Source organism: Rhinopithecus roxellana, chromosome 12 (genome assembly GCF_007565055.1).
Source record: "Rhinopithecus roxellana isolate Shanxi Qingling chromosome 12, ASM756505v1, whole genome shotgun sequence".
NCBI classification, from domain to species: domain Eukaryota; kingdom Metazoa; phylum Chordata; class Mammalia; order Primates; family Cercopithecidae; genus Rhinopithecus; species Rhinopithecus roxellana.
Genome location: NC_044560.1, coordinates 129,131,381 through 129,144,764, shown reverse-complemented (window position 1 = coordinate 129,144,764; position 13,384 = coordinate 129,131,381). Strand labels below are relative to the sequence as shown.

Genomic DNA, 13,384 nt, shown 5'->3' with positions numbered 1-13,384 from the left:
ATTGCTGATGAGAATGGAAAATGTTATAGCCACTGTAGAAAGTGGTGTGGCTGTTTCTCAAAAAATCAAACAATAAATTACCATTTGATCCAGCAATTCCACTTCTGGACATATTGCCTATAGAATTGAAAGAAATTTGAACAAATATTTGCACATTGATGTTCAGAGAAGCATTACTCACAATAGCCAAAAATGGAAACAACGGAAATGTCCATTGAAAGATAAGTGGGTTGGCAAATGAGATATATCTATACATCGAAATGTTATTCAACCTTAACAAGGAATAAAATTCCAATACATCGTGCAAAATGGATGAACCTTGAAGACATTATGCTAACTGATATAAGCCAGACACAAAAGGATAATTATTATATAATTCCATTTATAAAAGATAGAATAGCGAGTTACATTGAGAAAGAAAGTAGAATGGTGGGTGCTAAGGGTTAGGGGGAGAAGGGTTGAGAGTTACCGTTTCTTTTGTGCAGAGGTTTGATATGGTAAAAGGAAAAAGTACTGGAAATGGATAGTGTGATGGTTACACAATACTAAATTGCACACTTAGAAATAGTTAAAGATAAGTCTTATATTAGATATATATATAAAGTGTCCTGGTAGTCTTACACTCTATAAATACACACTTTTTGGTATTGCCCCTTTCCTGCCATGCAGAGCCCCAGAGGTGAATCTCCCTGTTTCTACAAGTGTGCATCACTCACTGTCCTCTGTGCTGTGTCCCACGTGCTGTGTCAACAGTCTCATACAGCCGCTGACTTCAGAGCCATGACACAGCTCAAGAGCCTGCCCCGAGGCTTCCTCTCTTCTAATTTCCCTGAAACCTAGCCTTCACTTCAACTGGCAGTTCGATTTAACCGAATTCAGGAGAGGCCACCAGGACTCTTTCTCCACACATGCTGGTCCCACACCAGATGGAGTCAGGAAGGGCCAGTCACTGGAGAAGCCCAGAGCAGAGCAGGCAGCAGTCTGAGCTGCTCCTCTCTCATCCAAGGGGCTTCCTCCTCTCATTTGGGGGAAAAATTTGAGCTTATTTCAAAGCCTCAGATGTTCCTTGTAGCTCATGGAGTAAGTAAAAGAAAACAAAGACGTGGTAGAAAGGGATGTGTTGGTGACAGCAAGAAGCAACTTGATCTTGAGGACTCTCCTTCTTGTCCCTCTATGAAGACTCTTCCACCACATAGGGCTCAGGGCTGACAAAGTCCCCTCCCTACCTTTCTCAGGCTGGACACAATGTCAGTCATGAGAAAACAGAAAAACAAGGAGAAGAGAGTCTGTAGAGACAAATTGGGAGGGTTCAAGAGTAGAATTTAGGATTTGCTTCTGCCCATGGGACACAGGCTGGGAATTAAAATGTTTTCCTGAGTCTTCTCTGAAAGCCAGATAGACTCTACCTAAAACCCTATTGCCAGTGATGCAGGGATCCACTTACCAGAGACTCTGATCATCTTGAATATGGAACGTTCCCTGCCAGTGGTTGAGTTATGAGCAGAGCAACCATAGATCCTGGTATGCTTTGTAGTAGTTTGGAGGATAAAGAGCTCTTGTCTTGATTGCAGAAACTTCCCATGCATTGACCAAGTATACTTTGCCGGTGGGTTAGAATCCGTGAAGCAGGACAAGTAAAGGTTTTCTCCTGATTGGTAATCGGTGAGTGAAGGGAAAATGCTGGGGACATCTGGACCAACTGGAGTAAAGAGAATAAAGCCACAGGTGAAGTCATCCAAGGGAGGGGGATGTTCCTGGTCTCTTAAAGGGACCAGTGTCCCTCTAAGCCAAGACACACCCTCAAGGCCCAGCCAAACCCTTGTGTGTTCACTGAGACGAGGCCTGAGGTATTCATCTGTTTCTCCCATCACAGGCCGTAGATGCCAAGTCTCCCATGACAAAAGCATCCCCTCCCCTTGTATTCTTGGTTGAGGCTGTGCCTACCCAGATTTTCCCAGGGCAGGGAGTCATGGCCAGCTTGGGTGTCCAGAAATAAAAGTGTCCGTACTCGTACCTGAGAGAGACTAAGATGCCTGATCTCTGGTCATTTGGATTTTATCTGGTGGCCTGGCCACAGAGAAACTAAAGATACAAAGGACATCCAGGGTGACTGGGTCACTGCAGATGCTACCAACTCGGCCCCATATTTCACATTCATAGGGTCCTGTGTCATTTCTTGTGACACTGGTTAGAATGAGGATCCTGTTTTTACCGGATTGCTTTAGCCTGGGACTGACCGGGAGGCTCTGACAATTTACCCTCCCCACATAGGTGTAGCCCTGAGTCTTAGGTTCACAGGTTAAGGCTACAACATTCTTATTCTCCATGGGGTTGAAATTCTTGCTGGTGATGTAGGGCTCCGGCAGTTCCACTGTGTCGATAACAGAGAGAAGTTTGTCCTGTGTGGCACCTTTGATTCCTCCACAGGCATCCTTCAGTCAGAGTTGGCATCTCCCACCTCTCAGCCCACCTGAGTCCTTGAAAGTCAATAGCTGGTGCGTGTGTCACAAGACAGATTCATGATGATCTAATGGCTCAAAGACTATGAGGCCGCCTGCTGTGTCTTAGGGAAGCACAGACTTTCTCAAGTGCGAAATGAACAGCAGTGTTGGGTTATGGACAGACACGTCAGTGGGAGCCACAGCCCCTGTTACACCTCCCAGTGCCTCTCTAATCAGCTGGCTGACTGGCTCACTTTGGGTTCCTTACCCGGAATGTGCAAATGCTGGGCCCCTTCCAAATTCCATGCTACTTTGCCCCGCTAGATGTGATTTCTCTGCAGCTTCCATTTCCAAGGACATTGTAGAGATGAGTAATAATGGGACTTCCCATTGTCCTGAAACCCTGAAGATACTGAGCAGCCTGGCCTGGGACTGGATGTTTCAGCAGAAAGAAGACAGGGGAGACCAGAGTCAAACCTGGAGGTCAGTTCAGTCATCCGGCTGTGGTGGCACAAGGAGGGGCGGTTTTTTGCAGGTGTTTCATGACGACTTACTTGAGCCAGTGACACCCAAAGATAGAGCAGACTGCAAGGAATGATCTAGAAAAAGTGAAGGGGACAGGCAAAAGCTGGTGGTTTTGAAGCAGAAACATATCCCTGTCCTGGGTTTTTGATTTTCCCTCTCCCTTTGCAGAGGGCAGGTGGCTCTTCCCTGATAGTCAGATAGACTTCACTGGAAAACATATTGTGAATGCTTCAGGGATCCACTTACCAGGGACTATGACCCTCTTGATTACGAGATTTCTTCCACCAGTGACTGAGCTATGGATGAAACAGATATAGACCCCTCTATATGTTTTGGTGATTTGGGGGATAAAGAACACTTGTGCTGATTTCTGGAACTTGCCATCAATCGGCCAAGAATGCTCTGCCAGTGGGTGAGAGTCTGTGAGGCAGGAGAGCTTGGGGAGTTCCCCTGGATGGTAATAGGTGTTTGAAGAAGAAATTGTGGAGGCATCCAAGATATCTGGAGCAAAGAGAATAAAGTCACAGGTGATGTTGTCAGAGGGAAGGGAAAATCCTCATCTGTGGAAGGGCCACAGTGACCCTGTGAGCTAAGTCACAACACTGAAGTCCCAGCCAAATCCCTGCTGTGTTCACTGATCTGCAGCTTGAGACATTGACCTGTTTCTCCCATCATAACCTGTGGACCATGAGTCTCCCATGACTGGAGCAGCCTCTTCTCTCCCATTGTAGATCAAGCCTAAGCCTACTCTTAGTAGTCATGGCCAGCTTTGATGTCCAGGGGTAAAGTTCTCTGTACTTGCACCTGAGAGGGACTGAGAGGCCTGGCCTCTGGCCATTTGTATTTGGGATGACAGCCTGGCTCACAGAGGAACAGAAGATACTCACAGATGAGATTCAGGGTGACTGGGTCACTGTGGCTGGAACTCACTGGGTTCTTCATTTCACATTCATAGGGTCCTGCAGTATCCTTTGTGACACCAGATAGAACGAGGGTCCTGTTCTTTTCAGACAGCTACAACTGCGACTGATAGGGAGGCTCTGACCATTTATCCACCACAGGTAGCTTGCGTCCTGAGTGTCAGAATCACAAGATAAGATCACAGTCTCCACGGCCTCCCTGGGGTTTAAGTTGCTGCTGGAGATGGAGGGCTTGGGAGTCTCCACTGTGCACATAACAGAGAGAAGATTGCCCTCTGTGGCACCTTTGATTCTTCCAAAGACATATTTCAATCAGAGATGGCATTTCACACTTCTCAGTCCACCCAAGTCTTTAAAAGCCCATGGCAAGTGTGTGTGTTACAAGACAGATGCATAGCAATCTGAGGGCTCAGAGATTGTGAGGCTGCCTTCTGTATGTGGGAGAAGCACAGACTTTCTCAAGTGTGAATTCAGCAGCAGCATTGGGTCATGGAAAGACATGGGACCGGCAGTCACAGCCCCTGGTGCCTCTCTGAGTCCCTCCCTCTCCAACTGCATGCATTGTCCACCTTGTGATCCTCACCTGGAGCGTGCAGTGCTGGAATCTTATTAGTTTCAGTCTTACTTTGCCCCCCAAAGTATGTTTTCTCTGCAGCTTCCCTTTCCAAGGGCATCCTAGAGATGGATGATGGAACTTCCCGGTGTCCTTAAACCCTTTGGTTACTGGGAAGCCTGGCCTAGGACTGGGTACTTTAGCAGAAATAACACAGGGGAGACCAGAGTCAAGCCTGGAGGTCAGTTCAGTCATCAGGGAGTGGAGCCACAAGGTGAGGCAGCTTTCCCAGCTGACTTGAGCCAGTGACCTCTAAAGATAGAGTAAAGTCCAAGGAATGACCTACAAAGAACGAAGGGGACAGGCAAGGGCTGACAGCTTTGGACCAAGACTATGTTCCCTGTTCTGTGTCCATGATGCTCCCTTCCTCCTGTAGAGGGCAGGTGAGGACCATGTGGATCTTTCTAGAAATACATGTGGATGTTTGCAAATGCAGAACTGACTGGTGGAAAGGGCGAGCATGAACTGATGATGGAAGTCTGGCCCTCATGGACCATATGTGTTTGGTGGCTATTAGACCAATATTTGGGAAGAAGTCCTGCGGATACTTTCTCTCATTAGACATTCTACTCTCTGATTCTGAGTTTGACTACTCGATTTACCTCATCTCAGTGGATTCCAGAGTGAATCAGAGAGTAGAATAGCATTTTCCAGGAGCTGTGTCGGGGGAATAGGGCATTGTTCCGTAGGTGTGCAGTTTCAGTTATGCAGGATGAGGAGGTTCTAGAGATCTCCTGTGCAGCTTCATGCCTATAGTTCATACAGATAAAGTGTTCCTTATGCAGAAAGCTTAAAACCAGGTGTTTTGGAGTTCTAACTTTTTTTATTTTGGAATATTTGCAGTAGATGTATTGGGTTAGCATCCCAAATCTGAAAAATTTAAAATCCAAAATGCTCCAGTGAGCATTTCTTTTTAGCATCACATCAGAGGTCAGAAGTGTTGGATTTTGGTGCATTTCAGATTTTGGATTTCTGGATTTGGAATGCTCAATTTGTAATATTGTAATTTTCCCATAAAAAGTTGTCAGGAGTTTAGACCTCATGTTATGATCTGACTCTAGTAACAAAACAAAACAAAACAAAAAATTTGAAGGAAACGTTAAAATGTTGTCATAAGTGGAAATTTTTACAGATGGTCCAAATATCTAAGATGAGTTGATGGTAGTAGTATTTCTCTTGATACCCAATTAAGGTTTAGGTGTGGGGAGAATTCAGCAGGATCACATTATGCTCAAAGAAAGATGCCAAAGGTGATTTGAAATTAACAAGTCCTTAAGTAGAAAGAGTCCTGTTAAAAGGACAGAACTGGTCAGTGTGTCAATTACATAAAGGGAGGAATGATGCCGAATTAAAAGAAGTGATGTGTGTTATGTTAGTAAATATAGAAAGAACTCCCTGTTTCTAATTTCTGTACAGAGTTAGGAAAAATTGGGAGGAGCCCAAAACAGGTATGTGAAGTACTTTCTTCATTTTCTCTCAACCTCAGGAAATACAACTAGAGTTTAAGTTTGTGTGAATTAAGAAGAGTCTAAGTGAGATGCCAATGGGTCATGTGTCCCCCATATGAAGAATCCCAACTTATGAAAATGGCATCATCATAAGGAAACAATCGAGTGTGGCCCAGGCAGGAACACCATCAGATAGCACCCACTGACCACTTCCAACAGGTCCCCGAACCCACCAGTATTCCCATTACGTGAATGTTACAGCCTTGGTAGTTGTACAATAACTACAAAATTTAAAAATTGCTGTTGTCAATACAAAATGGTAAATATGAAGTTGAATATATTGCTCCAATTTTTCCCCCTACTCTTTTTGAACTTTCCTGTTTCATTTATGGAAGTTTCTATTGACACATCCTCAAGCTAGGGATTCTTTCCTCAGCTGCGTGCATTCTACCAGTAAGCATCAAAAGCATTCTTCATTTCTCTAACAGCACTTTTTTTTTTTTCCTGAGATGGAGTCTCACTCTATTGCCGAGGCTGGAGTGCTGTGGCACAATCTTGGTTCACGGTAAGCTCTGCCTCCCGGGTTCATGCCACTCTCCTGCCTCAGCCTCGCGTGTAGCTGGGACTAAAGGCACCCGCCAGCACGCCTAGCTCATTTGTTTGTACTTTTAGTAGAGATGGGTTTTCACCGTGTTTGCCAGGATGGTCTTGACCTCCTGACCTCGTGATCCGCCCTCCTCAGCCTCCCAAAGTGCTGGGATTACAGGCGTGAGCCAGTGTGCCTGGCCATCTCTGAGGTATTTTAACAAGTTGTCGATTTTTGAGTTTGTTCAGCCGTTTACTTACTGTTAGAACCGAGTGACAAATTTCAAGCTTCTCATATGCCTGACAGGAAACCAGAAGTCTCTAGGAAGTGACTGGAGAATGCGAGCTCCATAGTAGGCTAAGGATGGAGTCACGAGTGAAATGGGTGAAATCAGCCCATGGGCTTTGGAGACTACAAGCCTGTCCAGCCTCTGACACCCTGGTGAGTCAGTGCAAAGATTCCAACAGTGACAGCAAACTAGCATGGCTGACTCCATCTGGCATCTAGTCTCAGGCTGGCTGTCCTCACTCATTCCTGGACATAGGCCAGGCTAACCATGGGAGGAATTTAGTTTATGGTTTAACTTTGAAGCAAGAATGATAATAGTTCCTCCATAACACTAATACCCTTCTTTTGCCCAGGGATTGCCTTCGTAAAACTGGTGAAAGACCATGAGAGTAAGATTATAGGAGGGCAGTGAATTCTACTAAAATGTAGGCACAGTTTCTATAATCCCTTACTGCTCAAATGTCATTTGGCCAGAGTTTACAAAATTCATAACTAATTGCTCCTATAGATAACATCACTATCGTAGAACCTGAGATTGGTCTTTTGAGATGTTTCTCATTCTTTGCATTCTGGCAACCGGCTGACCTTATCCATACCCATGACTAATGACTCAGCCAGTCACTTGGTCCCCACCTAGAGGCGGATTCAAGCACAAACAGATCATTTCCCTCTGCCCCCATGATTCCATCCCCAAACAATCAGCAGTACCCATTTTTTAGTCCTGTGCCCCTGAAACTATTCTTGAAAATCTCTGTCTAATGTTGACAGCTGGTACCATTCCTTCTGAAACTATTCCAATCAATAGAAAGAGGGAATCCTCTCTAACTCATTTTATGAGGCCAGCATCATTCTGATACCAAAGCCTGGCAGAGACACAATAAAAAAAAGAGAATTTTAGACCAATATCCCTGAAGAACATCGATGCAAAAATCCTCAATAAAATACTGGCAAACCGAATCCAGCAGCACATCAAAAAGCTTATCCACCATGATCAAGTGAGCTTCATCCCTGGGATGCAAGGCTGGTTCAACCTACACAGATCAATAAATGTAATCCAGCATATAAACAGAACCAAAGACAAAAACCATATGATTATCTCAATAGATGCAGATAAGGCCTTGGACAAAATTCAAAAGTTCTTCATGTTAAAAACTCTCAATAAATTCTGTATTGATGGAACATATCTCAAAATATTAAGAGCTATTTGTAACAAACCCACAGCCAATATCATACCGAATGAGCAAAAACTGGAAGCATTCTCTTTGAAAACTGGCACAAGGCAGGGATGCCCTCTCTCACCACTCCTATTCAACATAGTGTTGGAAGTTCTGGTTAGGGCAATCAGGCAAGATAAAGATATAAAGGGCATTCAGTTAGGAAAAGAAGAAGTCAAATTGTCCCTGTTTGCAGATGACATGATTGTATATATAGAATACCCCATCGTCTCAGCCCGAAATCTCCTTAAGCTGATAAGCAACTTCAGCAAAGTCTCTGGACACAATATTAACGTGTAAAAATCAGAAGCATTCTTTACACCAGTAACAGACAAACAGAGAGCCAAATCATGAATGAAATTCCATTGACAATTGCTTCAAAGAGAATAAAATATCTAGGAATACAACTTACAAGGGATGTAAAGGACATCTTTAAGGAGAACTACAAACCTCTGCAGTGAAATGAAAGAGGACACAAACAAATGGAAAAACATACCATGCTCATGGAGAGGAAGGATCAATATCGTGAAAATGGCCATACTGCCAAAGGTAATTTATAGATTCAATGCGATCCCTATCAAGCTACCAAGGAGTTTCTTCACAGAATTGGAGAAACTGCTTTAAAGTTCGTATGGAACCAAGAAATAGCCCGCATTGCCAAGACAATCCTAACGCAAAAGAACAGAGCTGGATGCATCAGGCTACCTGCCTTCAAGCTATACTACAAGGCTACAGTAACTAAAACATCATGGTACTGGTACCAAAACAGAGATACAGAGCAATGGAACAGAACAGATCCCTCAGAAATAATACCACACATCTACAGCCATCAGAACTTTGACAAACCTGACAAAAACAAGAAATGGGGAAAGGATTCCCTATTTAATAAATAGTGCTGGGAAAATTGGCTAGCCATAAGAAGAAAGCTGAAACTGGATCCTTTCCTTACTCCTTATACGAAAATTAATTCAAGATGGATTAGAGACTTAAATGTTAGACCTAATACCATAAAAACCCTAGAAGAAAACCTAGGTAATACCACTCAGGACATAGGCATGGGCTAAGATTTCATGTCTAAAACACCAAAAACAAAGACAACAAAAGCCAAAATTGACAAACGGGATCTAATTACACTAAAGAGCTTCTGCACAGCAAGATAAACTATCATCAGAGTGAACAGGCAACCTACAGAATGGGAAGAAATTTTTGCAATCTACTCATCTGACAAAGAGCTAATATCCAGAACCTACAAAGAACTCATACAAATTTACAAGAAAAAAACAAACAACCCCATCAAAAAGTGGGCAAAGGATGTGAACAGACATTTCTCAAAAGAAGACATTCATGCAGCCAACAGACACATGAAAAAATGCTCATCATCACTGGCCATCAGAGAAATGCAAATCAAAACCACAATGAGATACCATCTCACACCAGTTAGAATGCCAATCATTAAAAAGTCAGGAAACAACTGGTGCTGGAGAGGATGTGGAGAAATATGAATATTTTTACACTGTTGGTGGGATTGTAAACTAGTTCAACCATTGTGGAAAACAGAATGGTGATTCCTCAAGGATCTAGAACTAGAAATACCATATGACTCAGCCATCCCATTACTGGGTATATACCCAAAGGATTCTAAATCATGCTGCTATAAAGACACGTGCACACATATGCTTATTGTGACACTATTCACAATAGCAAAGACTTGGAATCAACCCAAATGTCCATCAGTGACAGACTGGATTAAGAAAATTTGGCATATATACACCATGGAATACTATGTAGCCATAAAAAAAGGATGAGTTCGTGTCCTTTGTAGGGACATGGATGCAGCTGGAAACCATCATTCTCAGCGAACTATCACAAGAACAGAAAACCAAGCACCATGTGTTCTCACTCATAGGTGGGAATTGAACAATAAGATCACTTGGACACGGGAAGGGGAACAACACATACGGGGGCCTATTATGGGAAGGGGTTGGGGATGGCGTTGCAATGATAGTTATACCTGGTGTAAATGATGAGTTGATGGGTGCTGACGAGTTGATGGATGCAGCACACCAACATGGCAAATATATACATATATAACAAACCTGCACGTTGTGTACATGTACCCTAGAACTTAAAGTATATTTAAAAAAAGATTTCAAAATTTTAAAAAAATTAATTTCTAACCCCTGATCCACTAGGGAAGCTGATTTGAGAAAAAATATACCTCCGTCGTCCTATTTGGCAGACTTGGAGTCATTAAAATCTTTCTTTACTGCAAATCATCATCTGAATAAATTGGTTTTGTTTGTGTAGGAGGCCAGAAGAACATGTCTTGGAATTATAAGAATTGATGGAGGAGCTGCCTATCCCTGTCCCATGGTCTTGTGCACAGATCAGCCTCACAAAGGGAAAGAGCCCTGGATGGGGATACAGTGGAAGCTTATTCCCTTAGTGACTTGGGGACATTGGCTCAAGATGAAGCCTGGCAGGAGTGCAAACTCCAGGACATTTCTGTGCCTTTCCTATTACCTGAGAGGTGGACCATTTCACAGTGTTAGCAGGAAGGGAATAGAAGGCAGCCTAGTTAGAGGGATTGTCTGGGGAAGGCCTAGGGGTGGAGGAAGAAGCTGTGCAGGACGGGGCTTGCCAGTTAGAATGAAGTGGGAGGTAGATGAGGGACACAGAGAAGCAGAGAGAGGCAGAGACAGCATGGCAGTGAACAGTGGGGGCTACAATGACTTCAGAGACCCCAGGGACCAGGTGACCCAGTTCAACAGTCCAGGACCAGGGAGTCCTGAAAATCCTCCAGTGGCCAAAGGGTTTTGACTTACATGAGGTGGGGTGTCTTTAGGGGCAAGACGTAACGGTGGGATGAAAGATGGGTGTCAGCCTCTGAAGGACAAGGGAAAGATGTGGCTAGACCTTCTAGGATTCTGCAACTGAGATCCAGTCTCTAAAGAGGTTATGGATCATTCATTTCTTCATTCAATTCCTGCATTTGTTATGTGAGAGCACCTGAGTGTGTGTCTCTCACAGGGCTCGTGCTGGTGCAGGGTGTGAGTGGGGAAAGAAAACAGGCCCTCTCCTTTATGCTGTCATGACAGTGACATGGACACTTTGGGAAACACAGGATTTCAGGTTCAGTGATAGGGGTTAAGATCTGAGGGGGAGGCCTGGACATTTTTTGCACTGACTCTGATGGTTGAGGCAGGTAATTTAGTTCTGGAGTACAGACTAATCAGCTGACCATTTGCTCTCACTCCTCTGAGCTTTGGATGCCTAAGAAGAGAGGATTTGAGCCAATAAATGACTACGGGGTCCTTGGAACCCAGTAATTCCTCACTTCTGGTGGAGGAGAGGATGGGCCTGTGGCTGCAGACAGACCTCATGTGACCCTGATCTGCCTTTTGTGTTTGTGTGATTCTGGTTCAGTGACTGTGCCTTCCTGTGCCTCAGTTTTCTCTCAGTCAAATAAGCTAAAAGGTGAATGGACTGTGGCTTTTCATGCTATCTGTGAATAAATTGTAAATTCTTCAGTCACCTGACCTAATACTTGGCACAGTGGAGGTGTTCACACAAACAGTATTTATTATTTTTCACTTCCATGAGAGAACACCTTTAGGTCAGATCCCAGTGGACAAGCTGCTGCCAGGTCCATTTTCTCTCTTCTGTTTCTGCTTCTGGGGACATTAGACTTTCTATGGAGTGTCCTAAGCCTCACAAGGCAGTTGACTGATGGCCTACAAAGCTTGTCTTTCTGTCCTCTCCACTCTGAGTCTCAGGTGAAGAAAGCTCTGTCCTTGCCCAGATGAGGCTCTGAGGGCTGAGCCCTGGCTGGTGAGCAGCTCCAGGAGACACAGTCCTCAGACAGCTGGTGAATCCTTGGTCCCAGTAAGCCCTGCCACAACCCAGCCCTGACACAGGCTCCTCAGCTTTATCTGGAGTAAGGATTTAGGGACAGGGGTCTGGAGTTGAGGTTTCCAGGGCCGAGCATTTCTGAGAGTATCTCAAGGGGCCTCTTAGGCAAAGCCCTACTCAGTTCTCCAGGGTCTTTCTCAGGATCAAGTTTATGAAGAGGGCATGAGGTGCTTGGCTGAGACTGAACTCTTCCTGCTGTGCACCCCCCCCCCCCCATCAGACTGTCCTTCCTGTGCAGCAAGTGTCTGCAGGGTCTGGAGGCAGGAAAGGAATTCTGATCTGTTGTAGTTTGTCTCCTCTGTGTGTGTCCTGCACTAAATGCCGAAACCCCAACATGGGACATAATGCAGAGAGGGACACAGGCACAGTTGAGGCCTGACCATCCTGTGTGTGCAAAGTAGAAGTGACCCCCACCCCCCAACACCCAGGGATCATGTGGAATCACTCACGGTATAAGGTGAAATGTCCAGTTACTCCTTTAGTTCCATCACCTCGCTGTGTGATTTGAATGGTGTAGGATCCTGTGTCCTTCTGGGTGACATTCTGGATCAACAGGGATGCATTGGGATATACAGTTTCTCATCCACTGTATGCAGGCCCAAATATAATCATTTCAGTGTCTATTGTATATGCTGTAATGTAATGGTGGAGGTCCATTATTTGCCCTTTGTACCAGATGTAGGCAGCAACATTCTGGGGCAAATTGTAGACAAGTACCAGAACATCCTTCCCCTCAGAAACTTTGGTTGGCTGGGCTTCAGTCGTGACTTGGGCCATGGTGAGTGAGTTCCAGAGGCTAGGAGGTGGAGAGAGCATCAGTCAATATTGAGAACAATGTATTGGGGTGAAAAGATGGGGCCCTGGGTCCTGAGAAGATCTCTTCAATCATCAGCCTTGAAGACACACACACACACACACACACCCCATGAGGTGCTTGGCTGAGACTGAACTCACACACCCCTTTGTGTGTGTGTGTGTTTTCTTGTCCTACTGTCCTACTGGGTCAAGATCAGCGGCACGACCTCCATTCCTTCAACACTTCTGACCTCGGCAATTTTCTCTTTGAAATCCTCTTCACCAGGGGTCTGCATGGCTCCCTCCACACTGTCCTCAGGTCCTGCTCACATCAGGGCATCCTTAGACTTCTTTCCTCACACCTCCTTCAGAGACCCTGGGTCTTCCATTTCTGACCTTTCCATGCTCTGCTCCCTCCGGAGCTCTTGTCAACACTTGACTTCACATTCTAAATCTCTTTGCATGTCTGTCTTCCTGCCCATGAGAGCATGAGCTCCGTGAGAACAGGGACGTTTGTGATCTGGGTTGCACCCCATTGCCTGGGACAGGCTGCAGACTCCTGCAGATGTGAGGGTTCCCAGGGACCTCCATGCCAGGGCTATTTTTTTTTCTTTCCCCAATTGTTGAGGTTTTTTTGCTAAG

The 13,384-nt window shown here is 44.9% G+C and overlaps 1 pseudogene; it reads right to left on the bottom strand.

Annotated features, from left to right (window-relative positions):
• Window positions 1-843: 843 nt before the first annotated feature.
• On the bottom strand, window positions 844-12,724 carry LOC104660850 (annotated as a pseudogene).
• Window positions 12,725-13,384: the final 660 nt, after the last annotated feature.